Below are 27,138 nucleotides of genomic sequence, written 5' to 3'. Positions count from 1 at the left end.
GCCTAACGATGTTTTCATCAATGATAGACTGCAGATACAACAGTGTGCCCCATGGGAGCTAGGTGTGTAGCAGGCTCAGCCATCTGGGTATGCAGAAGTACTCTCATGATGTTCACATAGCGATGGGATCACCTAGTGACTCAGTTCTCAGGACACATCTGTGTCATGAAGAGACGTGTGACTATATTTCACCAACTTTAAATTAGCCTTAGAAGGGGTAGATCTCACTACTCCGTTTTCAAGGTGATTGAATCCTGATAGTGCTTGTTCAGGACAGACTCTTCCAATGGACTAGATACCCATAGCTTTTCTACTCTTAGGGTGACTAATTAGTGGTCTCCAGATTATCTTAAATTAGAGCATCCATTACTTTAAATATAAATAATCTCTTGTAATATCCTGAAAACCATGTCAGGGTGGTACATTGACCCATTTCTTCATAATTTGTGCATGGGAGACTGAGCCAAAAAGAGTAAATGACTCTCTTAGTGTCCTAAATACTTAATGAAACTGTATTCTTTCAGGATTCTCTTCTACATATTAGTACAGCTTTGTTGTCATTGTTGTTTTTTTGCCCTAGTCTTATCTATTGGTTATGACAAAGTCTACTGATGTTGACCTACCCAGTAACTGCCACATCACAATAATCTCAGGCAAGCAAAAAAACACAACTATTAAACACCAGAAGTTTTTTGAATCGCATCTTCTCTGCTTCTAGACTGTGCAAATTTATAAAATACTGACCCATTTGTGCTCCCACTAATTACTATTCCTGTGAGAAGTTCTAATGATGCTTCCCTTATGAGGTGCCTAGGAATTAAACCAGGCAAGTCCTGTGATATGCTGGGCACACAGTAGGCTCACAGTATAAGCCTGCTCCCATCACCTAACTCTTTGTGAAGCCAGAATATTGTTTTCAATTTTGACCTATGATAATGTCTGATGCTTGATGAACGTTGAGACCATAATGGAAACTTAACTATATACCACAAATAAAGAAGGCATTTGCCTTGCTTCACATTGGTTTAGAACCTTTCCTATTCACTGTTAGTTTGTTTTTAGATGATCTGAATAGTGAATGAAATGGAGAGAACGTTGCAACAGAAGCCAGGTTCATCACTTTTAGATTTGGGAAGAAGATGCAAGGTTCTTAAATGAAAACCTTTCACATAATCTCAGAAATGCATACTTCTGAAATTGAGGAAGGTTTTGGGAAGCATGCCATATAAACCTATCTCTGCAGAGATGAGAGGAATCTCCAAATAGAAAAATATGTGTCCAAGTTGCACAAAGAGAAACTGAGACTGGAAAAAATCAGGAGACTGCTCATCAGTGAAAAGGCTGACATGGTGGCAACAGAACTGAAAATCAGCTTGTTCAAGCAGTTTTTTGTTCTTTGTATCTTCCTTATTTATTTTAGTTATTTGTTCTTAGTTGAAGATGGGACGATTTTATCCCCTCTAAGCACTGTGAGTGGAGTCTTCGACGGTGACATCACTGCAGAGCTCAAATGTGCTCATTGCTGTGAGCGGAGGCTTCCGGCAGGCAGCAGTTTAATGAGGCAATCTCAAAGCTGCTTAGACCATTGTTTGCCTTTTGCCTTTGTTTGCAAATTCAGCACAACTTCCTGAAATCTGCCAGAATCTGACAAGAGTCTAGCAAAACTATCCGTGTAGCTCAAGGGACTGGGGAAACCAAACTGTCATTGCCTCTTTGGGTGGCAATTTGAGAAGGCTGACATGACAGGCACCTGCATGGTGTTTACAAGGTCAGGATAACAGCAGCTTGGCCGACTCACTTTCCCCAGCAATTTTACCTTTGCGACACAGTACCCTGGATTCCATAGCAGTTATTGAAAAAATCTCTGTTGCCCAGAAAATTGCCTGTAAAAGTCACTTTGTGAAAACAGTCCTGGAAAATAGGGTCTCGGTGAGAGCAAACATTTGCACTAGTTTTCAAAATATAAGCCCAAAAAACCAACATAACTTCTATTTTTATTAGACATATAGTAGGTTAAAATAGCAGGAAGCAAGGCAGGCAGAGGAAGGGAGAGGCAGGGGGGGAAGGAGGAGATGGAGACAAGCAGCGGATGGGGCAAGTCCTCGTATCTGTGACCCAGAAGGGTTTTGCCTTCCAATCAGCAGTGGGATGGGAGTAGGGTTCACAGGAAAGGGCCAGCCTCACCCCACTTGGCTTCCCTCTCAACACTAGTGAGAATTCTACCTCTGTATACCCCAGTCCTTACCTTCTGAGAAGAGTGACTCTGTCTACCTGTTTGTGGGCTTGCAGGAGAAGGCTGCAGCGGTCAGACAGGAGAGGATTCCATCAATCAGATGCCCTCTGCTCTCGATCTCCTGTTCACTGTGATTTTGTTTTAGACAATCTGAATAGTGAATGGAATGGAGAGAACGTTGCCACAGAAGCCAGGCTCATTGCTCTTTAGATCTGGGAGGAAGATTCAAGGGAGAGCTCATTGAAATGGAGCTGAGAACAGGTACGGGGCCTAGGAGTCTTGTGAGGGGCTTAGGGAATCATGGCTAACTTGATTGAGAGATGTACAGAATCAGTGAGATACTTTAAAATACTAGTCATTTTGAAGGCTCTGTTTTGTAGAAAACATGAGTGCATAAAACCGACATCAAGAGAGTCCCTGATGTTTTCCAGGAGATGTCATTTCTCTGTCATGAACCCTTAGAAGCAAAGTCCTCACCCACTTCCTCTCTTTTTCAGTGTGATCAGTGGCTAGACTAGCAGAGAGCTTTCATGCACTGCTGAGGTTCCCTAATCTGCTCTGGGCATCGGGACCAAGTTCAGTGGGCACAGGATGGATAATCAAATGCATGTCCAGGTCAGTCTAAATTCAAAGGTGTTTTCCCATTCATAAGGCAAAGGCACTGGTGGTGGTTCTTCCCAGTGGTGGAGGCACGCTTAGCAGGTGGCTTCTAAATCACGGGGAGGACATGAAAAAGAAGAGATTGGTCTTGTGAGATGGAATCTCTCAAAGTTAAGGTCCTCTCTGGATATCAGGAGACATCAAACATCTAATTGTTCTTCCCTGTCTACTGGCCCAAAGGCAGACTTCTAAGAAACAGGAGAAAAGAAGGTGTGAGAATAGGAGTTGCAGGAGCTTTGGAATCATACAAGCCAATAGTTCTTTTCTGTTTTGTTTTCTTTTTGTGAGGCAAGTTCTCCCTATGGCCACACTGGATCCTCCCACCTTTGCTTCCCAGGTGCTGGGATCACAGGCATGAACTACTTGGCCTACCTGGAGTCAACAACTATGCTTCCACTTTTATTATTGCATGATAACCAGCGATGTGCTAGTACAGCCTGCTTGACCACAGGCTCCTGGATGCACAATCAGGGCCCAATTTGTAGCAGTTGCTTATTTTTATGTTGTAAATAATTCCATGGTGGCAGACTTTAAGCTCCCAAGGTGATGTCGCCTAATGTGGAATCCACTTTTTCTGGTGTGAGCTGGCTCCAGCACACTACTGTCCCCCATGCAATGTGACCTTGAGGAAATAATCTCTTTGAGACTCAGTTTCACTGTGTATAAAATGGGTGTGTCAACAAAGCCTGGGCTGTTGGGCAGATTCAATATGATAATCCACAGAAGTGCCAGGCTCAGGGCCTGGCGCACAATGAGCTTTGGCTCCCTTTAAAGAAGATTAAGTTTACGACTCCAAAAACCTTCCTGCAGTTTGTGTCAATAGGAAGAGAATGGGAAAGAAAGTCCAGATCTCTTAGGAGAATCAATCTTAATCTTTATTTTCTGTTTTCTTTTTTACTCTAAAATGATCTTATTCAAACATTTTTTCTTGGTTCTCATTTCATCTCACTAGAGCTAGACCATCAGTTGCAGAAGGACAAAATAAATGACAAGTAATAACTATGGCCTTGGTGCCATGTTTACTTTATAAATAAAATGCATCTTTCAGAGCGCTGTCTGATAAAATGGCATAGCTGAGAACCTACAGCTGAAGTTATGAGATCCTGAGGATATGGATTTAAAGATTTTAATCAAAAATTGACCCTTGATTTATTACGGAAGTTGCAAAACAACTATGTGAACACACCTTTATATACATGTACACAAATATGTGCACATTCATTTATGTTCATTTGCATATATATGTGTCTGCACATGTGAATGCATATTTGACTCTTTTTTATTCACTTGATTATAAGAAATTTTGAATAATAGGGTTCAGAAACAGTTTCTTGTTTTATTTGCTTATCTGTTGATTCATTAATTTCTTTAACTGTTCATGAATCAGTTTCTATGGCATATCTGCCATGTGTCCAATACTGTTCTTAGGCAAGAGAACACACAGAAACAAATTCTACAAGTCCCCTGCCCTGTAGCAATTAAATTCTTGGGGAATACAAACAAATAAAGAGATACTTACAAAGTGGAAAAGGCAAACACCCAGATAAAAATAATAATGAAAGACACAAAAACTCACCATTTTTAATATTTTAATACAAGGATTTTACAGAGGATGGCATAAAAGGAAGTGTTATTTGTCAGTCAGTTGGATGGTTTGCTTATATGTTTACTCCAATAGTAATGACCTAGGAATGTCTGACTTGCCTCTCTGAGTAGCCTGGGGTTGAGGGTTTGCAGGTATCTGTGGGGCAATATGCTGTGAGTCCTGTAGATGGCAGGCGTGGCTTACTGTTCTGACCATATCCACACCTCTTGGCCTCAGCCTTGAGCCACAGCAGTCTGTCTGCCTCCCGCTGTTCCACAAGTGCAGAAATACATATTTATTTTCTTAGTCCATCTTAAAACCTTGTGATGCAACACATTTTTCATGTCAGGGATTTTTAATGTTCCTGAACATTTTGTGAGCCAGCTTATAAATGTGTGTGTAGGAAGGGCTTCAAGTTGAATGACTTTTGATCTTCAAATGCAAATAAGGAATTATTTAATAAAAAAAATCGATACCGTAGAAAACTCAGGTAAATTAAAAATAGAGGCCACAAACCCTAAATAAAAATGTGCCTGCTTAGCAGAGAAACTTTGCCACACCTCAGTACCTCTCCCCTCTGTGAGATTACAGCAGTCTGTTAACACTGTGCCCACCACCACCCCCTCCCGCCCCCGCTGGAATTATTTCAACTATGAAAGCACTTCCTGACTTTCTACTATGTGCAAGGTAACACATTAGGTGATGCGGGAATATAAAGTTGTATAAATATAAAACCTGGCCTTTGAAACACATAATTTTGGGGAGAAAACTTGCATTAAAACAGGCAGAATCTTACATCAGAAATTCCAGCAAGGTGCCATGGGAGTGGAGAAATGGAGGATATTATACCCGACAAGGGGTGAAATATTTCTTAGGACAATGAATTAGAATTGACTGTGGGATTATGCAGAGACACTTGACAGGCAGTTATGAGGAGAAGGCACTCCAAACATTTAGATCAATTTGTACAAAACCATATTTAAAAGCCTCTTGGAGGCAGAAATTGAATACCTTTTTTTCTCCCTTTTTTTTTTCTGTGTGTGTTACATATGGAAGTACATGTGAAATTCAAAGGAATTGAATTTTAGATTTCACAGTCCCCCAAAATCCATATCATCCCAAAATAGATGAATCTATATCCTCTGTGCAATTTTCTCTATACTTTGAAATAATTATCTATTTATACCCCAATAGACTATATGTGTTTGGCAGCTTTGTAGTTTTTAATAGACCCTTATATAAAAGCAATTACAAAGTTCAGGAAAAAAAATGGTTGCCTCTTTATTCATTTTAAGGGCTGGGATCAATCCAAGGGCCTTGCACATGCTAGGCAAGTGCTCCGCCACTAAGCTATAACCCTGGCCCCAGTGAAATAATTAGTAATAAAAATAACCTATAATTCTATTTTCCTGATAAAGTTATTCATAATATTTCACTGTTAAATAAAGCTTAATGATTAAAAAAAGATTTCCAATAACATGATATGCATATTTATTAACGACTACTAAGATTGGACTAAACTTATTGTCATGCGAGTACAATGACATTTTCCTACCTTGTTAAAAATTAAAAGGCATCAATGAAAATGATTTTAAATTTGAATATAGAAAAAAAATACTAGTTTCGATTTTGGGCTTTGTAACTAACAGATTTGGGGTAAAGTCAAAGTTGCTTGACTTAGTTGTAAGTTGTTACCGCATAGCTTCTTCTTCTGAGGTCCTGTTTTCTTTTTATATAAGGTGGGTTGCAATATTTCCTTGCATTTGTGAGTTTAAGAAAAGCTGTGAGCTGGACTTGGCTTGTGGTGACTACTTAGAAAGTATCTTGGTGTTGAGTGAATCCCTTTTCTCTTGCCCACTAAGAATCTCTGTAAAGACAAACATCACTGGGATTTCTTATCTTCAGAGCCACTGGTATCTAGGGGTTAATATATCTTTGCTCTGGGAGCTGTAGGATGCTAGACGATGTTTATCAGCATCCCTGTTCTCTACTCAAGATACATCCTTGACAACTTTCCCATTTTTGCAACCAAAAATGTCTTCAAAGATTGTCAAATGTGCTCTAGGAGACAAAATCACTCTAATCAAGAACCACGGCCCCAGATCCTTGAAGCATGCCTTTTCAATTGATAGAGATGGATGAGAAGCATCTCTCTTATGTACTTATGCACCTTGGACTGCAACTTTGGTCAATAGCTCTTAGAATTCTGTCTTCCCCAGCTTTAATTAGCTGAGGCACATCATGTAAGTCCTGAAAAATCCTAGATAGACATAGCAGTTTGTGTCTTGGTATATTTTACCTGGAAACCTCATGGGATCTGTGACAGTTTGGGCTGCCTTTGGTCCAATATCTGGTTCACCCTGGGGGAACACTTTACCTACTGTGTCAGTCTCCCCAGTTCAGGGCTGCCCACTTTGTCCAAGTAGCTCTGACTAGCAGAGTGGCTGCCCCTGCCTGCAATCCCAGGGCACTTGCTAGGCATCCTGCCATCTTTCTAAGTTTGGAGTTATCTGAGGAATATGAGTCATAGTTCTCCATACACACACATACAAATACAGAAACCATGTGTATAAAACTCTTGGGACAAAAGGTTGGGTTGTTTGAATATGCCTGTGGTACATCTCCTTGTGACACAATGACAACAATAGTGTTTGGATTTGAGATAAATCATGAGTTCATACTGATCATGCTTGCTTTTACCCTTATTTTTTTCTTATTTGTCTGCCATTTTGTGTTTTTACAGAGCACACACAATTGAGAATTTTCTTCACTTATTTAGTGATTTCCTTCTTTTTGCATAGCACCATTGTGTTTCTGTTCCTAAGAGCCACCCCCACTACCCCACCCCCGTGGTGGGCAATGGTGTGGGGTTTGCACAGCCCTGTCACTGCCCTCTTCCCTTGCTGACAGTGCTGTCATTATCAGGCTAGCTGGACATCGAGCTGAAAACAGTCTGACCACAAGATGGACTTCATTTCCACCTCCCTAAGAGCCCCAGAAACCCCTGACAAGAACTCGATGTTTTAGAATTTTACAGCCCAACAATTCTATGGTGTATCCTTGGATATCAAATTCAGTTCAAACAAAGCTAAAATATTTATGTTGAATTTCTGTAATGGCTGTTTTTGGACCTATAAGTTCTCCTTTTCCAGATATTTCTAGATTTCATCTTTGTGTTTTTGTCCCATGAGTTCTCGATCTGTTAGTCAAGATTTCTTAAAGAGCAGAATCCCAGGCAAAGCTTGCATCCTGCAGGTTATTTGGGGGAAGTGATTCTAAGGAACCGAATGGGAGTAATAGAAAAAAAAATCATGGAAAAAAGGAAAGAATATCCTAGAATGTGTTACTGGGATTGTCACCGTGATGATCTCTTAAGCTAAATCCTGCCCGGAAGCTTCTGAGGCAAGTGGAATGCTCCTCTAACTTGCACCTGAGGGACACAAGAGGTTTTAGTATATCCAATTTCTCCAATCTTCTATTGTTTGAGAGTCGTCCCATGGAATAATAACATCATAATTCCAAGTTGGACTGTATAGAAAAATGATTAGGAGATTGTCACTGGTTACGCACGTGTCATGCAGCTTGTGACGTTTGGTGCAACAGAGTCCCGCCTTCCACTGGCCACTACAGTGATGGCTGGAATGGAAATGTGCTTAGAGAGGAAGAACACAAGAAGTTTGTCATAAACCTGATAACACTGAATTCCTGCAGTTCATGAGGTCTCAGATGACTATGTAAGAACCACGTTATGTAACCAGTGGGAGAACTGGTAAAGTGGTTCTCGAACTGGTAACATGAATGGTTTCCAAGCTCCTGGATGACTAAAGAGGAGAGGCAGCTTTCTCTGATAAGCAATGACTCACAAAAATCCTCCACTGTCCAGATGCAGGCAGCACTATAGATGATAAAACTTCTAGATGGCCTCACGTGTGTATAAATGTGTCCAAGACTTAAGCAGATTGTAGTAGGTCCCCGGTTCCCTATGGATGTTGCAATCTTCTCTTGTTTACTCTTCTCAAAGGAAAAGATGTTCTTCTCTCTACCAGTACAACATGGTGGCCATCTACATTGTATGTGACCACTTTTCAATAGAGGAAGACCCAATCACCTCATTACCATTATCTTCACCTTTTGACATGGGTGAATATCATTTGTGATCATTTCAAAGGTCCTATTTATACATCCAGATGAATATAAACATCATATAAACCCTACTTATGAACTCTAAAAATTACAGGAAAAGTTGTGCTAAGGAACTGCCCTTAGCAGTTACTTACTGGTAAATTTGAGTAGTTCTACTTGGTTAAAAAAGAAGTTCAGAAGGTGACTTGAACATTAATTAATATGGAACATTTCCCCAACATTAATCAATATAAAGCATCTTTTCCAAATCTCAGAAACTTTCCAATATTTATGAGCATTTAACATTCTTTGAGCACTCTCTGTGTAAACCCTTGGCAGAATATTGACTGGAATAATTTTATATTGAAGTATCCCATTGTGACTGTATATATTTATTGGGGAGCATAGAAGTTACAGGGTACAATGGAATGAGAGAGGGAAATTGCATTATTCCAGGTCCCCTAATAAGCAGACCACAAGACAGGATTAAGTGTGTAAGAATTGCATTATATGCGAATGCCAGTGTAAGAGGAAATGAGCAGGGACCAGGAGAATTTGGAAGAGCGTTCAGTTTGCAGTAGAGATGTGATCATTAGCCAAGGAGACAGGGAAGGAAGGAAGTATCTGTGATGGCTAAGGCAGGTTTGGCGAGTACTACTGAAATGGACCAAAGTGAGACATCAGAGGAATGCCATGTCTGACTTTATCCCTGTCTCCCTCAGTCATTGGCTGAATATAGTCCACAGAAATCTTAGTCTTGTTACTAAAGTGGGGTTGGATTTAAGAACAGAGCAGTTGAAATTCTCTGTAAACAACTTCTCTGAAGTCAGGGATCTGGTGGGTGTATTTACGAAGCCATCACAGGAGCAAATACAAAGTGCATTAAGGGGTGTATTACTGACACGGTCATTGGGCCTCCCTTTTGCTCAGGTCCTACCTTGAGGGGCTGTAGAGAAGACCTCAGAGTTTTCTCACCTGAGGATGAGGAAACCTAGATACTTATCCACCAGGTGCAGTGAAACGTTACCTGGGGACTGCTCCCACTGGCCTGCACTATGCTACGCCATTGAAATCCCACGCAGAGATGCACAGATGTTTACAGCAGGAGGCCATTGGCATACACAGAATGGCAAGCTCCAAAGAGATATGGGCAGAGAACCAACAGAATCCATTTAAATGAGTTAAGGAGAAAGAAGTAAATTCTCTGAATGCTAATTGTTTCTTATTCAGCCTCTGCAGGTTTACCCAGATCTGGGGGTGGTCAAGTAGCATTTTCTTCCTGCTTATGATTTCCCTCAGAGACTACCATTGCTTTAGGCAAATGTATTCATGTGAAGAATCATTTTCCTCCGTGTCTGTGTCTTTAATAAATTTCAATTCTTTGTGGGCACCTGCAGCTAATACTGCCGACCCACCATGACTAAAATCAAAATTCCCTGGGTTAGGATCTCAGATTGTTGAGTTTATTTTAAAGGGGCCTTCAAGTTCACTCTGGGTGGGCAGAGGAATCTCTTCACCTCTTTGGCTCTGAATGTTCTTCTGGAAAATAAAGATGGCTTTTCTGCTTGCCTTTCTTTTTCTGTTGAGTTCCTAGATGAAACAAATAATACAAATAAAATCTCTAGTGTTATTAATTCCACTCAGACCTGGCATCTTTCCTATAAAACTTGGTAAGAACAGGCACTCAGGAAACAAAGTCTAAAGTCCTTAAAATATGCTTGGTGGAGCTTTTAAGCTGTTTAATAAATAGCCCTTACATTTGCATAGGAATTATGGGCTGTTGGAGCAGAAAGTAAGCTCAGGCAATATCACAGAAAATGCTTCATTTTACAGTTGGGGAAAAATGAATCCCGAAGAGAGGAAGTGATTTTCCCAAAGCCATATATCTAGTTAGTGGCAGAGCTAATACCATATTTAAGATAGCCTGAAATCCATTCTAATAAGTTTAATCAAATTTAATAGTGATAAATGTAATAATAATAAAATTATAACAAATGGTATTTATATGTTGTAAGCTCTGGCTCTGGCACAGACATTCTGTGATTATCTCAGTTAAGGGAAGCTTTAATGAGATGACTCATCATTTAGGGAGCAGTGTGGCAAGGTAAGAGCAAGGGCCAACCGGGGTCAGTTGGCTCTGTTGAAATCTCGCCTCCATGATGAATTTCTGAATCATGCTGAGTATCCTTCTGTGCTTCTCCCCTTCCCCCCTTTTCTCATCTTCTAATAACTCCTATGTCAGATTGCTGAAGAGATGGCATGAGACAATATAAGTCGATCCCTGGATGCTGGACCACAGGGAGCTACCGGGATGCTGTCATCCTATCAGCTCTCTGAGGTGGGTTTCATCAGTGGATTTCATTACGCAGATAATGAAACAGAAGCTGAGCAAGTTGTCCCCATAGCAAGTGGAAGAGCTGTACTTCAAACAAGAGTGTCTCACCTAAAGCCTTAATCACCTGTGTTTGTTTGACTACTTTTGCTTTTCTTCTTAATGACAGACACATGTGATGATGATCTACACCACCATTTATTATTATCAAATGTTTTCCATTCCACTTGGAAATCACATCCCTTCGTTGTTTTCTTTCTTTCTTCCTTTTTGTCTTTCTTTCTTTCTTTTTTATTTTTATTTTTGGATACTGGACATTGAACCCAGGGGTTGCTTCACCACAGAGCTATATTTCCAACCTTTTTTTTTTTTTTTTGAGACAGGATGTCATGAAGTTTCTTAGGGCCTTGCTAATTTGCTGAGTCTGGCCTTGAACTTGAGATCCTCCTTCCTCAGCCTCCCCAGTTGCTGGGATTACAGGTGTGCATTACTACTCTCAGCTCAAATACACTTATTTGAGTGTGATCCCCTTTCACCCCGGGTCTTACAATTTTCCTGGAAGTGTCAAGAGATTGCTCTTTTCATCCAATGCCCTTATTTACTAAATTGGTCAGAGACAGTGATGCAGATCAATATTACCCTTTTTCAGACAAAAACTATACCTGCCATTTCTCAAATTTCAGCCTAATGACATAAGTATTTATGAATGATATTTTAAAACATTATTTTAAATAATGATATTTTTCAAGTAACTGCTGTTACCCACTCCTTAGTTTCTTGCTTTACATAGTTTAGCTAACTTCTCTCTAGTTTTTTATGCAAATGCCTTTGGAGGTTGCTTCTATCTTTAAGAGTTCAGAATTCAAAGGAAAAATATTGAAGATGTATACAAATGTCTGTCACAAGACAGATGCAGTGGGGTGGGATAAGCTATATACTTAGGTAGAGACTGTAAAATGGGTACTAGTAAAATGTTATTGCAATTTTATGTACTTAAGGAGAGTTTTAAAGATTAGAGATGGAAAATGTAGAGTGTTCGTGTTGGATTTGAACCAAAATACATAGTTGCCCTGGGAACTTGGAACAGAGGGAAATTAAGCTTAAGACAACACATAAAAGGATATATCAGATAAATTCAGAATTTTCTCAAATGGGACATGTTTCCTGGGATAATTAGGTTTCAGAGTAGCATTCATGATTATATTAATAAACATAAAAATTAATGCACTATTAAAATGAGCTTGGACATACCTGGTAATACAGAAATAGAAGAATGAGAGCAGTCAATGTTAGCAGTTTCCAATCAATCACTTGCCTTTATCCAGCATTTACTATGTATTTGTCAGTCCAGTTGCCCTTGACAGCTGATTCTTTTCACAGCTCTTCTTCTTTCTATACTTACGGGGGGGGGGGTGTCATGATAATGTTACTTTTATAGCAAAGATGTCAATATTTTCACTCTTTGAAATAATGTATTTGGTAGATAATTGATGGCAGCATCTCCTTGTGACATTAGTTCCCCTGTTCATGGATATAGAGAAAGAAAACATTTGACAATAGATCCAAACATCTCCAGCCAACAGACAATTATATTGTCATTGTAGGCTGATAAGATGGCACTTGGAGGGTACACCCGTTTTGCATTGTTTATGTAACATCTCCTCTCTCCATGCTCGTTGTGCCTGGGTGATGGTAACACAGTGTTTGAGCACTTTGGGTCAGATCCAGCTATGCTGTTTTAGAACAAACTTCACCACTATTAGATTAATATCTGTTTTCTGTTCATATCAACATATTTAAAGGAACGTCATGCCATCAATCCTTAAAGGAAAACAACTGTCCTTCTTACCTAAGTACTTAAGTGGTTACTTTGGTTACATTGGTGGATACAAGTTGGAAGTTTGAGAGCATGGTACGGAAGAAACCAGCTTAGCTTGTGAAGGAACAGGATCAAAGCAGAAGGTAAGGAGATATGGGGAGAAATAGAGGAAGAGAGGATCTCATGATAATCATCAACAAGGAAGAAATTTGAATCCCTGTTGACTTAAGGGCCATTTGAAATTGTTTGTATTCTGGTGATATATTAGAAGTCTGGCCAGTCTTCTATGCAAACAGAAGGCTCAAATAGATGAATAGGCAAGTCTCTGCTGTTCTTTCTGGTCTCAAGAGAGGAGAGCTACATATCAGGTTTCTTTTGACAGGGGCCCGAATAGATACACCACCTTAAAGGTGATCCAAAATAATAATAATAATTTGGAGGAAGCAGAAACTGATAATCAGGGATACCTGACAAAAATGTAACTCATTGTCCTTATAATCCCTGAAGGTTTGGGAAGGGTGATCTCTCCAGTGCTTTTGAATCTGAAAGAAGAGGGTATTTCCATTGATATTTGGGTTTCACAGAGACATGCTTACTCTCTTCATTATAACTATAGGAATTTAATAGAGAAGAGAGCTCATTTTATATTGGGCGAATCAGGATATTGCATGGATAATACAGCAGCCATGTGGGGCTTTGAGGCATAAACCGCATTCTGATAAGTAAAATAGGTAGGAGTGGTTAAGCAGTGTAGAGGGAGTGATGAGCTGTGCAGAGAGAAGGTTCTGGGCATTTGTGAGTCCAAAGTCTGCTTTTGGTCATTGAGCAGCCATTTGGTTGGAATATGGAGGTTGGGAAGGAATGAAATATCTATGTAGCCCTGTAGGTTGGAAGGGGAGCTACTAATGGCTGGAGGTCCTGGGGCTTCGTCATCTTTGAGAAGTCATTCATGAAGCCATTAATAGAACCTGAAGAGTTATAAAACTGTGAGTCAAAAGCTCTTCTGAAGGCAGGGGCAAAGAGAAAGCCCTAGGAGCCTCTGGGGGATCACTCTAAGGTTCCATGGAAGATGGACAAATCCTTCTTCTCCTGCGGGCCTCTGATTCCACTGTCACTGAGCTGGACATTTCCATCACCTGATGACATCTCCCCTCACTAAACTCAGGTAGTAGAGACTGCTTTTTCTGCTGCAGGGATTTCTCTGAAGCCACTGAATTCTACATAGCTCACGTACATGGTGCAGCTCAAAAGTGAGGGTAAGCCAATGCCTCTGGGGGAATTCCTCATTGGTGGGTACTGGGAGTAGGAGATAGATGCCCTGCTTTTCTCTTTTAGAAAGATAATGCTGAAGCTTACTCTAGAAGGTTCTGCAAAACATTCCCAGAGGCATTGATCCCAGGTATCTACCATAGCAAGAAGTGTTTCCCTTCCTTTTATTCTTTCTACTTCCATACATCTGTTTGCTGGGTCACCTCTCAAATGAACTTGCTCTCAGATCCTGGCCTATAGCTCTGTGCTCTCATATTGTCAATTAGAAAACATTTGAGATGTTGAGATGACCCTGAGATGTGCATCCCCAAAGCAACAATATTTTGCTCCTAATCTGGGCCACAGTATTGAGGAAGGGATTGATCCTTAAGGAGTCAAGAAGAAATGCATCTATAGGAATAAGTTGGAACAAGAATGTAAGTACCTAGGTTCCTCATCCAAAACCCTGGAAATTTAAACCATGAAGAACTACTAAAATTAGAAGACTTCACAGGCAGCAGGATAAAATTGAGTTTTTATGAGCAGGAAGATTTATTATGCTCAGAATTGACAGATGGATTTACGAAGACTCAGAGAGGCTAGAGGCAAGAGATCTCTAGCGTGAAAATTTAAAAAAAAATGTTTTTTTTCTATGTTTTATTTATGCATTTTCTGTCTTATTCAGAAAAATGAGCAATTTTCCATCAACAGAGAGGAAAGCCTTTCCTACATAAATATATTATATGTGAGTATCCCTGTCATCATATAGACACCACAGATCCTTCAAGTGCCTTGAACAGTTGAGCATCAGGTTCTAACAGGTTCTAACAGTTGATTTTGGGAGAAGGTATTTAAAATCCACTCACACCCTCCTTGCTCAGGAGAGATCCGTCGTGCTGGTTATTGGATGAAAAGTGAAGACTAATCTCTTCTTTAGAGAATTTGCCTCTATAAGGGGAAACACAAAGAAATGGGAAATGTTTTGTTTTAGAATGTCTGAATACAGGATCAATATTTATATGGAGGTTGCTGACACCCCATTAAGAAAGACTCTACTGCAGTTTAGACAGGTGCATGTGGTGCGTTCGAGAGGGAAATCCACTTTCCATCGAATGCAGAAGGCAGTTTCTAATGAAATTTAAAATTGGGTGAAATTGTTCCAATCTACAAACCCAAGAAAGAAATTTAAATCTTTTAGAAGAACCTCAGTCAAGTTTTAAATCTACAAGAGCTGATTTATTATCTGAGACATGCAATGAAACCCAAATGTGCTCTGCTCCCAAGTGCCTGTACCATTAGACGTTTGGAGATTTAGTAGAACCTGTAGTGTAGGGACAAAGAACACAAATGAAAGTAGATACAAATGTCACTAGAAATCAGTTTGGAGGATTTTTAGTCTTTCAACTTCCTTTACCTGGTGTTCAAAGCCTCTTGAATTAAGCACACACTTATGACCTGTGCAACAGGATTTTAAAGGAGTATTTTTTTTTTCTGGTTTGCCTTCTTGAAAGTCTCCAAATCCAAGAACAAAACAAAAACTGGTAGTGAATGTTCCCACCCCCAGTATTTGTTTCCTGTCCCTTCATTCTTAAGGTTTGCCTTCCATAGGTCGGGGGAAGCATTTTCTTAAAGCCAGTTTGTTGCTGTGTGTTCTTCCTCCTCTCTCTATGGGGAGGATGAGAATCATGCTTTGCTCTTAATTTACATAAAGCAAAGAGGTATTAAGGGGGCACCTTGCAGAACTGAAATCAGGAGGCCTCAGTGGCCTGGTATGTGATATTCACCTGGGAAACGTAGTAGTGGCGATGGTCTGAGAGACACTGTTGTAGGAGAACTAACTACAATTGCACTCATGGCACGGGCAGGTGGCACAATTCTTCAAGTGGGTCACTGGGAGAGAAGGCAAATAAGGCCTTTCCTGCTTTCCCCTTTGGGGTCCTTGTCCCCTATGGGTTTTTTTTTTTTAGTTTTGTTTTGTTTTGGTACTGCAGATTGAACTCAGGGGCACTCAACCACTGAGTCACATCTTTAGCCTTATTTTATATTTTATTTAGAGACAAGGTCTCACCGAGTTACTTATCACCTTGATATATTGCTGGGGTTGGCTTTGAACTCACAATCCTCCTGCCTCAGCCTCCTGAGTTGCTGGAATTACAGGCATGTGCCATCACACCCGGATCCATATGTTCTTATTGAAGATACTCTTTACTTATGTCTTTCGTTCAAAACAATGAAATATGTGATATAGCAAGTGAGTCCTAAAATCTTGCATTTGTGTGGCCTTCTTGGAGGGAAGGCAAACAATTGCAATACTGAGAATACGTCCCCTTCCCTCCCATCACTTCCATCTACTTAATCTAAGATTAACACTATTCTTCCCTAGTGCCTCCTGCCTTATTGTGAATTAGCATCCACATATTAGAGAGAATATTCAATCTTTGGTTTTGTGGGATTGGCTTATTTCCCTTAGCACAATATTCTCCAATTCCAACCATTTATTGGCAAATGCCATAATTTCACTCTTCTTTAAAGCTAAGTAATATTCCATTGAGTATATATACCACATTTTCTTTATCCATTCATCTATTGAGGGGCACCTAGGTTGGTTCCTTAGTCTAGCTATTGTGAATTGAACTGCTATAAATCTTGATGTGGCTGTGTCACTATATACTATGCTGATTTTATGTCTTTTGGGTATAAACTAAGGAGTGGGATAGCTGGGTTGAATGGTGGTTCCATTTCCAATTTTCTAAGGAATCTTCATACTGCTTTCTATAGTGGTTGGACCAATTTGCAGTCCCACCAGCTATGTACGAGTGTACCTTTTTTCACCTCATCCTCGCCAACGTTTAATGTTGCCTGTATTCTTGATGATTGCCATTCTAACAGGAGTGAGATGAAATCTTGAAAGAAACACTTTTCTTTTCTCTTCCAGACCAATTTGTAAGTCTCTGTGCAAAAATGTTACAAGAACAACTCTACTTACAACCCATGGGCTGTTACAATGTAATTTCTATATATTAAACTATTTGGGACTATTTACTTGTAGACTTTTAGAAAGTTCACCATGATCTACAACTCCATTGTATTAACTAACTGATGCTACGTGATTAGTCACTTATTATCTCATTGGCTGTATATTTGGGTTAGAAACACAGGACGTGAAATGTCACCTCTTCTTTTGTGGAGTGGAGTGTCTAGAAGTTGCAATAGGGACCACTCTAGCTTGTGCCTAAGGCAAAGAGGAAGCCCCCTGGAGAAGGTCATAACTGAGTTGAGTCAGGGGTGGGTATGGGGCTCAGGGGTCTCAGGCAGGATTATCAGGGAATGAGTGTCCTGATCTTGTGATGAGAAGATTCCAGGCAGGGTGAAAGCAGAGAAGCCTTGAGTGGGAATCAGCACAGCATCACAAGGAACCCTGAAGAGTGTGTGTCCTGTGCAAAGAAAGCACCGTGACACATCAAAGAACTGCAGATTGCAGTGTGATTGATGGCAACTCTACATACTTAATGCAATGGAATATAATTTTATGTTACATATTATTACATACTATTAAAAACATGGAAGACAGATTGGAGTGAAAGATGATGGAAGTCAACACATGCTTTAGGGGAAATGAGTAAAACTGAATATCTACTACTTTTTCAGATTGTAACTGGCACTGAGAGAAAAATCAAAGTCATAGCTCCCTTTTAAAATTTTATTTTGGGAGCTGTAGTTTCAGCTCTTGTATCGAGAAGGAAAGGAAGCAATTCCAGATATGGGAAGGTACCAACATATATGAAACATCAATTATGAAAATAGTACAAAGGTTCATCAGAAGACTAGGCATGGAACCACCATATTATTCAGCAAAAATTTGGTATTTCTCCCAAAGAATTAAAGCCATCATACTACAGAGGTACATGCATACCCATATTTATAGCAGCACAATTCACAATAGACAAACTATGAAACCAGCCTGTGTCCATCAATAGATTAGCGGATTAAAAAAGTGGTTATATATGCAAAATAAAGTTTTATTCAATAACCATAAATAAAAATTAAATTACATCATTTGCAAGAAAATGGATAGAATTGATAATATTATGTAAAGAAAAATAAGCCAGACTTAGAAAGTCAAGGGTCATATAATTTCTTTCATGTGGAAGCTAAAGAAGAGAAAAGAAAAGAAAGATGTATGGGGGTTCTCAGGAAAATTGAAGGGATATTAGTAGAAAAGAGGAAAGAGACCAGGGGGAGAGAAGGCGGGAAGGAAAGAGGAAACTCAAGGGAATATTATTGTCCAAATTATATCGTTATTTCTTGTGCATGTATAAATATATAATAATAAACCAACCATTATGTACAATTATAGTATACCAATTAAGCAAACATACTGTGGAGAGGTGAGGTTCTTTGACACTAAATATTTGATGATATGTTTTATTTTTGTGTTAATGTTTTGAGGAAGTGCTGTTATCTCACTTTATGGAAGAAGAAAATAACATATATACAGTAGTCTATAAATATATATATACATATATATATATACGTATCTATACACATATGTATGTCTATGTGTGTGTGTGTGTGTGTGTGTGTGTGTGTGTGTGTGTGTATCTCTAAAATTTGGAATTTACAACTCCCTGTATTACAATTGTATTACAGTTGTGTGGTTTTGAAAAAAATATTTGTCGGCTGCAAGTTTTAAATTTGGACACTTATTTATCAAATGAGGAGCAGGCTGTGTTCTTGCAGCAGTGTTGAATACATGAGAGAAGGTGAACAGTTCCAGGGCCTGGGGTGACTTTACCTCTGTGGGACCATGGCTGCCCTGTGCACTGTGACGAGAAGACAGGTGGAGGCAGAGGAGTCGGGAGAGGACTCTCAGGAGAGGCCCAGCAGACTTGGTGGCAGGGTCTGGTTTCTCCTGGTCCCCTGGCCTTGGTTCTGCTGCATTCTCAAGGGTCGCTGGAATGGGCAGCTTTTAGTCCTGATAATGCCTTTTCTCAGGAGTCTGGCTCTGTGTCTTGGGTCTTTGAGGAATTTCCCCAGCGTCACCAGGTTCTCTGCTTTGAGAAAGTGCCATCTAGAAATGGGAGTCATTAGTGGCTTCTCGGAAGTCCTCAGCCTACGGGAGGCGGCTGTTGTCCCTAGCAGTGCCAGCCCCCCTAAGCTCTGGTGGAGTCTCCTGAGGAAGTTCCTAGGTGGTTTGCTTAAGTCCCCAGTGGGATGAAATGTTCCTCCTCCTCCACACCTGCTTCCCTGTCTCCTGTCACCACTCCCTTGTGCTTCTTAAACCCAAACAAATGACTCATAACTGATCTCAGGGCCCATCTTGTCAGAGCAAGAACTAGAAAAAATATATATTCTAATAAAAATATTCGGGGGGCTTATTACCTACACATTATTGTAAGCTTGGTGATAAACACATGAAGAGGAAACAAAATGGCTTCTGAATGAAGAGGCTGGTGAAGACGGGCATCATTTGAAATCCTGTATGATAGGTTTACAAATTGATAATAAGTAATAGTTGAAAATTTGAGGCTGGATGAAATATTACAAAAGCAAATACTGAAGAGTCAAGCAAAGAAGGCTGGCACGACATTTAGGTACACATCAAATGTTTATTGTGATAAAATATACATTGCATAAAGTCTAGTATTTTAGTTGTTTTTATCTGCACAGTGTTGGGGCCTTAATTACTTTCACAATATTGTTCAAACATCTGTCTTCGTTTCTTTTTCTTGATCCCTAATGGAAAAATCCATACCCGATAAACGCCATCTCCACATTATCCCTCCCCCAGTGGCTAGAAACCACCTAAGCACCAACTTTTGATGATCAGGTACAAAAAGACAAACCAGTGCATCAGAGGAGTTCACACAGGAGTAGGACATGAAAGGCAGTGCTTTAAACTCAGAGGAGGTGGTTTTAAGTGAAAAGAACAGTTTATGGAATTAAATCCTCCATAGAGATAATTGCTAAAAAGTGCTAAAACTTATCTACTGAATTTGGAGGTGAGCTGTTCCCATAACGTGCATGGAGTGGTAAATACAGAATTCACCTGCGGTGGACAAGGAAGGGAGTAGTGGATGGTAAATGAGGTCCAATGAGCCTATGCTTCCTTTTGAAAGATTTTAATTCTTCCTCACACATTTGAGTGTCTCAATTGCATTGGACATTAGAGAAATAGTGTCATAGTCAATATTCATTCTTCTGTCAAGAGCACAGTATGGCTGACAAAACTAAAATTTAGAAAGTACATATGATACGCCAAGATCTATGCTAGGAATATGTTGTCTCTATTATGCCACTTCTTTTAAGTAGGTGTCACTATTCTACCTTTACAGGTAAGGACGCGGAGGGTCCACATAGTTGAGAGAAATTGAGGAATTTCCCCATGGCATTTTAATATTATTTGCACAAAGTGTAAATAGAGTAGCCTCAAGATGTGATGCTCCTTTCACTATTCCTGAAGATAATTTTTGAAGTTATGCTCCCATATAAGATCTGGCAGGGAATCAGGGAGGTAAATACCTGTGTGTACTATGGGCTAAATATATGGATGGCCCTTGGATCTACCTTGGCTCCTGGTGATAAAGATGTAAATTTCTGTACGGCTCACTGCCCTCTATCTGGAGCAGGAGTGTCCAAATATAATCTGTGCCAGGCTCAGGTTTGTTTTTTTCTGAATGCTCTCAGAAAATCAGACCTTCTTAATGGGGCTTCTCTGAAGCCCGAAACCCCTTTAGGCAAAGGAGGTCCCCACTGCCCCAATACCTGCCTCCACAGATGAATTTAAACTTTTCCACCGAAGCTCCCAACAAGTCCGTTCATACTAACATAACTAAAGCTGTTTAATCTAGATCAAAGTAGGCTATTTAATTAAAGGGAAAAGTCCGGAGACCCACTGAACTCAGGCGTGACCTGACTGAAATGTTCAATCAATGTCTTTGGAAGTTGCTCCTGTTTTGCTCACACAGCTCTGCTTTCAGGGTTACTGAATTCATTCTCAGGCGAGTCCTCCTCATGTGGTCCAAACCTGGGCCTCTGCAGACCTGGGCTTGCTTTCTACTAGTTAAACGACACTGGAGGGAAGGAAATATCACTTTGCTGCTGCTCCTAGTCAAGTTCCTTGTTTTGTCCCTATGTACTCCTGAAAGCTTTGGGGTTGGCCAGCCCTTATCAGGAGTGACAAGAATGGAAGGGGTGGGCATATTCATCAAAGTAGAGAGGAAAGGGATGGGATGCTGTATTAGGGATTGGTCTGTAGAGGAACAGGACCAACAGGAGATGCATATGTCTGATTTATAATGGGGATTTATCAGCTGGGCTTATATGACCAGAGGCTGGATGGTCCCACAATGGGGAGAGCTGGAGGAATCAGAAACTGCTCAATCCAAGAAGCTGAAGCCTTAGAAGAGGGGGGACCAAAAATGCAGCTCAAGTCCCAGGCTGAAGCCTGAGGCTGTCTGGGGAGTCGCTGGTGTGGGCCATCCTGGAAGAGTGCTGGGGTCTGGTGTCCTCAGGTCTTACAACAATAATCAATGTCCCCGCTCAAGAGGAACCTCGTGTGCATCTGACAGAGCTTCCTCCTCCTCCTACCACTTGCTCCATCCACTCCCAGTGTATCGGACAGTGCTGTGCACATTGAGGGCAGGTCCCAGTGCTGATTTAACAGGAACCCTACTACATCCTGAGGACCACTGACGAATAAAGTGAACAGGTTCCCTGTCCTCACAGAACTCACAGTTTGTTGTGGGATAGACACTAGAAAAGTGTGATGAGTTTTATGAAGGGAGAGGTTAAGATTCTTAGCGTACTTCAGAAGGTATGAAGAGAGATTGAGGCAAGTCCAGTAGGTGGGGAGTCTTCTCCCATGCGTGGAATAGATGTCCATATAAACATAGATTTCAATAGATGCTCCTTAAAGAGAAAACAAATGGCCAATTTGGTCACTATTTTAAAATGGTTGTAATAGTTTCTTGTAGAGGCCATTTTATTTTGCAAAGGACATCCATATGTATTTGCTTACACACTGTGCAAGATGCATTGAATAGTTAGGGGTAGGTGAGTATATATATATATGTACACATATACATACACACACATACACACACACACACATATATATATACACACACACACAAGCACACATACAAATATATATGCACATGTGTGTCTATGTATACAATATAATTACTGCCCCTTATGCATTTGCATAAAGTAAGTGCTGAAGACCAAGGGTACAGAGCAGGGAGACTGGATTTTGAGGCTAGAAAAGTGACTAGGCTTTCATGATAAATGGTCATGTTCCAAACCTCATGATTTGAGACATCAGGAGACCTTGCAAGGTTTTAAATTAAGGAGCAGCAGATTGGCCTTTTGGAAAGGTCACCTGGCTTCAGGGTGGAGGATGAGTGTGCGGGGGTGTGGGGTTTAGAAGCAGAAGCACTGGGGCATTTCTCTCGGAGGACATCAATTTGAATGAGCACAGACACGGCCACATTGGGTCCTCTCATTCTCTGTGGATTAGAAGTGGTCCCACTGTCAGCTTACTTAGGGTTTTTACACACTGACACACCTTCACGTTCATTGTCTCACCTACTTTAAAGAGATCACGTTGAGAAACAGAGTCTTAACCACTTTGTTGAAGCCATGAGACCAGCCATGCCCAGGTTTCTGATGGATCTCAAAGGATCCAGGGAGAGCTGGGCACTAGGCCTGAATGTCTGCCCACCGCTCTGCTGGGCCCTGCGAAGAGCTTGAGGGAGCAGAGCTTGCTGAGCCTCCTCTTGCAGCTCTGCCTCCTGCTGTAGTCATTCCCCCAGTGCATTAGCTCCCTCCCATTTGTGAAGGGAGGGGTGTGATGATAAAATTTTCTGCACTTTCACCCAGCAGGATGGTTATATTAATCAAATGAAAAAATGCATGTACATTGCTTCATGAATTCACTCATTCATTGAACTGTTTATTAAGTGCCTATTTCATGTCAGGAACTGTACCACACATTGGGTCTTCACATTCAAATGAGATATAATCTCTTTTCTTTGAAAACAAAGCAAAAAAAAAATGAAAGCAATCTGTCAAATACAGTGTGTCTGTTGTTGCAAAGGACAAACAAGGGGTGCCATGGCAGATATCATCAGGACACCCCAGTCCATACAGGACAGGGACATGAGCAGAGAAGGAAGCCCGAGGGCAGGGACACTGAAATTCAGTTTTGCACATGCCACAGTTTTAGCTCTCCATTAATATTTCCCATGGTCATTCTTCTTATTAAAACATGTGCTATTAAACTTATTATTATTTATCAAGGGTGAGAACCACAGAAGAGTCTGTGTAGATTCTTTGAGCACACAGGTCTGAGGAGACACCCTGGGACTGAGTCTTCCTACTCCTGTGCAGATGGTGCCCAGCAAGTGGGCAGATTCCTTTCCAGAGGGAGCCATGGTGTAGCAGCTGGCAATGCGAATCCTTGCATAATTGTCAATATTTACCCCAAATCTGCTTCCCCTGTTCACTCGCTATAAATCACCTCAGTTTTATTAGGAAGCTATTATATTTCTTTACAAGGTAACCCATTCAGTTTGCCTTTGCCATGAAGGAGTGACATTTAACAATGTGTTTTCTGGTGAGAGCAAAAAGACAGGACAGTGAGCACCTTTCTCCTTTCATAAATAAAACCTTGTCTTTATAGCCCATGTGCTTGCACCTCAGCTTTAAAAAGTTCTGAACACGAGAACATTGAAGTCGTAAGTGCTAATTTTTATACCAAAGGAAAGTTTTCGTTGATTTGCTTTCTCATTTTCATTTCTCTCTCTTTCCCCACCCACCCTTTCCTTCCTTCCTTCCTTTCTTCCTTCCTTCCTTCCTTCCTTCCTTCCTTCTTTCCTTCCTTCCTTCCTTCCTTCCTTCCTTCCTTCCTTCCTTCCTTCCTTCCTTCCTTCCTTCCTTCCTTCCTTCCTTCCTTCGTCTCTCTCTCTCTCTCTTTTCCAGAGTTTATACTCATGTGGATAAATTTACCAAGAAAAAGAATAGCTACATTAAAGCAACCTGTTGGAATATGATAAAACTAGTGAATGAATGATTTTAGAAAAGTAGAGCACATTAGAATTTGAAGCTAAAGGGTTTGGGGTTGAGGAAGGGAGACAGAAATAAGTCGACATAGATTAATTCACTTCTTTATCTTGAAATTCTCAAATGGTAATTATGATAATGAAGGTTAAGAAGATGATGATGACCATAATGGTTAGAATAAATATGGTTTTACAGGGTGTTATATAGAACAAAGCAAAGATAGAGAAATGGTGTTTTTATAATAGTCCATCTTCAAATGGATCTTTTTAGTCTCTGTGGAAGTTTCTACTCATTCCAATTGACTAGATGACTGTAAAAAGAATTCACTATAATAGATTTAAAAATGTTGTTATTTATTATTACCTTTGAGAAGTATGATTAGAAAAATCTAAGGATCTATGTGCTTCTTAAAAAGCATCTGTTTTATGAAGTGAATTTAGTAAAAATTACCCTTCCTCAATGTTTTCCTAAGTATCATAGAAATTGAAATCTTACAGTTTATTCAGATTGTACCCTAATGTACAGAATGGATGTGAAATATGAGTAGAGGGAGATACGAGAGGAACCAGAATGTAATGTTCTTTCTCTTGAGAGTTAGGTTTAGAAAGCTACTGATCTAAATTAAAACATTAAACTTATACACTACCCAAGAAGTATGGAAAGGATTCCAACTAGTAGAATTAGTAGAGGACTGAGACATTCATGATTTTCTTTAAATTCAACAATTTTATATTCATATTTCTTTTATCTTGATCTATATTTATTCTATCCATTATCATAATCATCTTCTTAACCTACTTCATCATAGTTACCATTTGAGAATTTCACAATAAAGAAGCAAGTTAAACTATGATGGCTTATTTCTCCCTTCCTCAACCCAAAATCCTTTAGCTTAAAATGGGCATTACTAATGGGCATTACTTTTTTTTTCTAAAATTATTCATTCTTTACTTTGGTCATATTCCAAAAAAAATAAAAATAAATAAATGAAATAGCCACTAATCTAGTTAATATGAAACTTTAAGGATTAAGTTTTGACCAAATGTAAGACAGATGTATTGTTATAGTTAGACATGAGTCATCCCCCAGAATTTCATGTGTAAAATAATCAAGAAAGTTTGGAGGTGAGATGACGGGGTTATGAGAGCCTTAGTCTAATCAGTGTGTCATCCACCTGAGTGGACTGACTGGGTGGTAACTGTGAGCAAGGCAGGGTATGGCTGGAGGAGGTGAGTCACTGAGGATGTGCCTTTGCAGTATAATTTTTGTCCTTGGTGAATGGAGCTCTTTCTGCTTCCTGATTTTCATGTTCTGAGCTGCTTTCCTCCACCTCATTCTTCCACCACAATATTCTGCCTCACCTCTGGCCCTGAGCAACAGTTAGCCATCTGTGGACAGAGAGCTCTGAAACTCTGATCCCCAAATAAATTTTCCTCTTCTAAAATTGTTCTTTTAAGGTCTTTTGTTCACAATATCAAAAAGCTGACTAAAGAATATATTAATTAGCTTTCAAATAGTATAACAAAATACATGTGATAATTATAAAAACTAAGAGGTGTGTGTGTGTGTGTGTGTGTGTGTGTGTGTGTGTGTGTGTGTTTGCCGTGGTGGGGTTGGGGGAGGGCACTTGGTTCTCAATTTTGGAGTTTCCAGTCTAATCCTAGGCAGATTATATTGCTTTGGGTCTTTCATGGCCATGTTGCATAGTAATGGTCTGAATGTGTGGTGGAGCAAAATTACTTGTCTCATTAGCAGAGAGCAAAGAGGAAGAGAAAGAGAGGAGTCCCACAATCTTTGAGGAAATGCACCAACAATCTAAGGACCTCCCACCTGGCCCCAGCTCTTAAGTGTTCCACCACCTCCCAATAAGAGCCACCCTGGGGACTAAGCCTATAACACATGGGCCTTTGAGAGAAACTCAAACCTCCAAACGATGGCTACAGAATAATGTTGAAAGAATAGAAAATAAATGTTAAAAATACAACACACAAGTCAAGTTATACTGGCCAGAGTTTCGGGGGCAGCGTCAGAAAGTTTTAATAGATGGAAGGAAAAGTATGTTTGTCTCTTCATGCCAACATGATGGAAAGTCACAAAGACAGAACAAGATGACTGGGTTAGGGAAGAAGTATAAAAGCATGTCATTTAAAGATTGAGAAAAAGCAAAAAATCAACCACCAAGGAAATGAAATACTCAACCATCCAAACTGCAGAGGGACACCGAATTTTACAAAGTCACTTAAATACCCACCTGTCACACCTGAAGCCATCAAATATTTTTAAAACAAACAACAAACCGACAAACAAAAACAGTGGTATGATATGAGTGACTATCAGAGGCCACAATAGAGCTATGTAAAGTGGGGAGTGGGCAGACTAAGGGAGGTCAGCGGAGGCAAAGGTGGAGTGCAGAGGGCTCCCAAGGACACAGGGGGCTTGTGCCGGGGACCCTGGGAAGCAAACCCTGGAGGGTCAAGGGGCCAGAAAACAATCACCTCCTTCTTGTGTCTTTCCCCTTATGTTGAAGGAAGCACAAGCGTTTGGTTGTTTATGGAAACAGCCAGTTGCGTTGGAGAGGATGAAGGTATTGGAAAAAGAAAGTCCTGGGCAGCTGGTGTCCTCAGGGACAGGAGCCCGGGTACGTGTTCGTCTAGATGGCAGAAGAGGCCTCTCCTGGTTGAAGCCTGAGGGAGAGCGCCCACGGGCGCCATCTGGCTCACACCCTTCCTCACCCGAGCTGCAGTCTCCTTGACACTGTGAACATGGGAAGGAAACACAGGGACCACATGGAGACCCAGAGTGCCACTCCATGGACGGCCCACTGGGCATTCCGTGTCCTCGTCCAGTGTTCTTTACTTTCTCATTTCTTTACCTTGATTCATGGGACCCAGAACCAACTCCTAATACCCAGAAGAGCCCCCTGCCTCCTGCCCCAGGGCTCTAGCCCTTTGTGGCCGCCTCTCCTCAGGGCTGCAGCTGCAGTCTTTGAAACCGCCCTACCCACGTGCGTCAAAACTGCGGCTCTGCTCTGGGCCTGTGCTGGGAAGCAACTGAGTGAAGGAAAGCGAGGGCTT

This window comes from Ictidomys tridecemlineatus, chromosome 9, assembly GCF_052094955.1.
Source record: "Ictidomys tridecemlineatus isolate mIctTri1 chromosome 9, mIctTri1.hap1, whole genome shotgun sequence".
Taxonomy (NCBI): Eukaryota; Metazoa; Chordata; class Mammalia; order Rodentia; family Sciuridae; genus Ictidomys; species Ictidomys tridecemlineatus.
Note: the sequence above shows the minus strand (reverse complement) of the source record.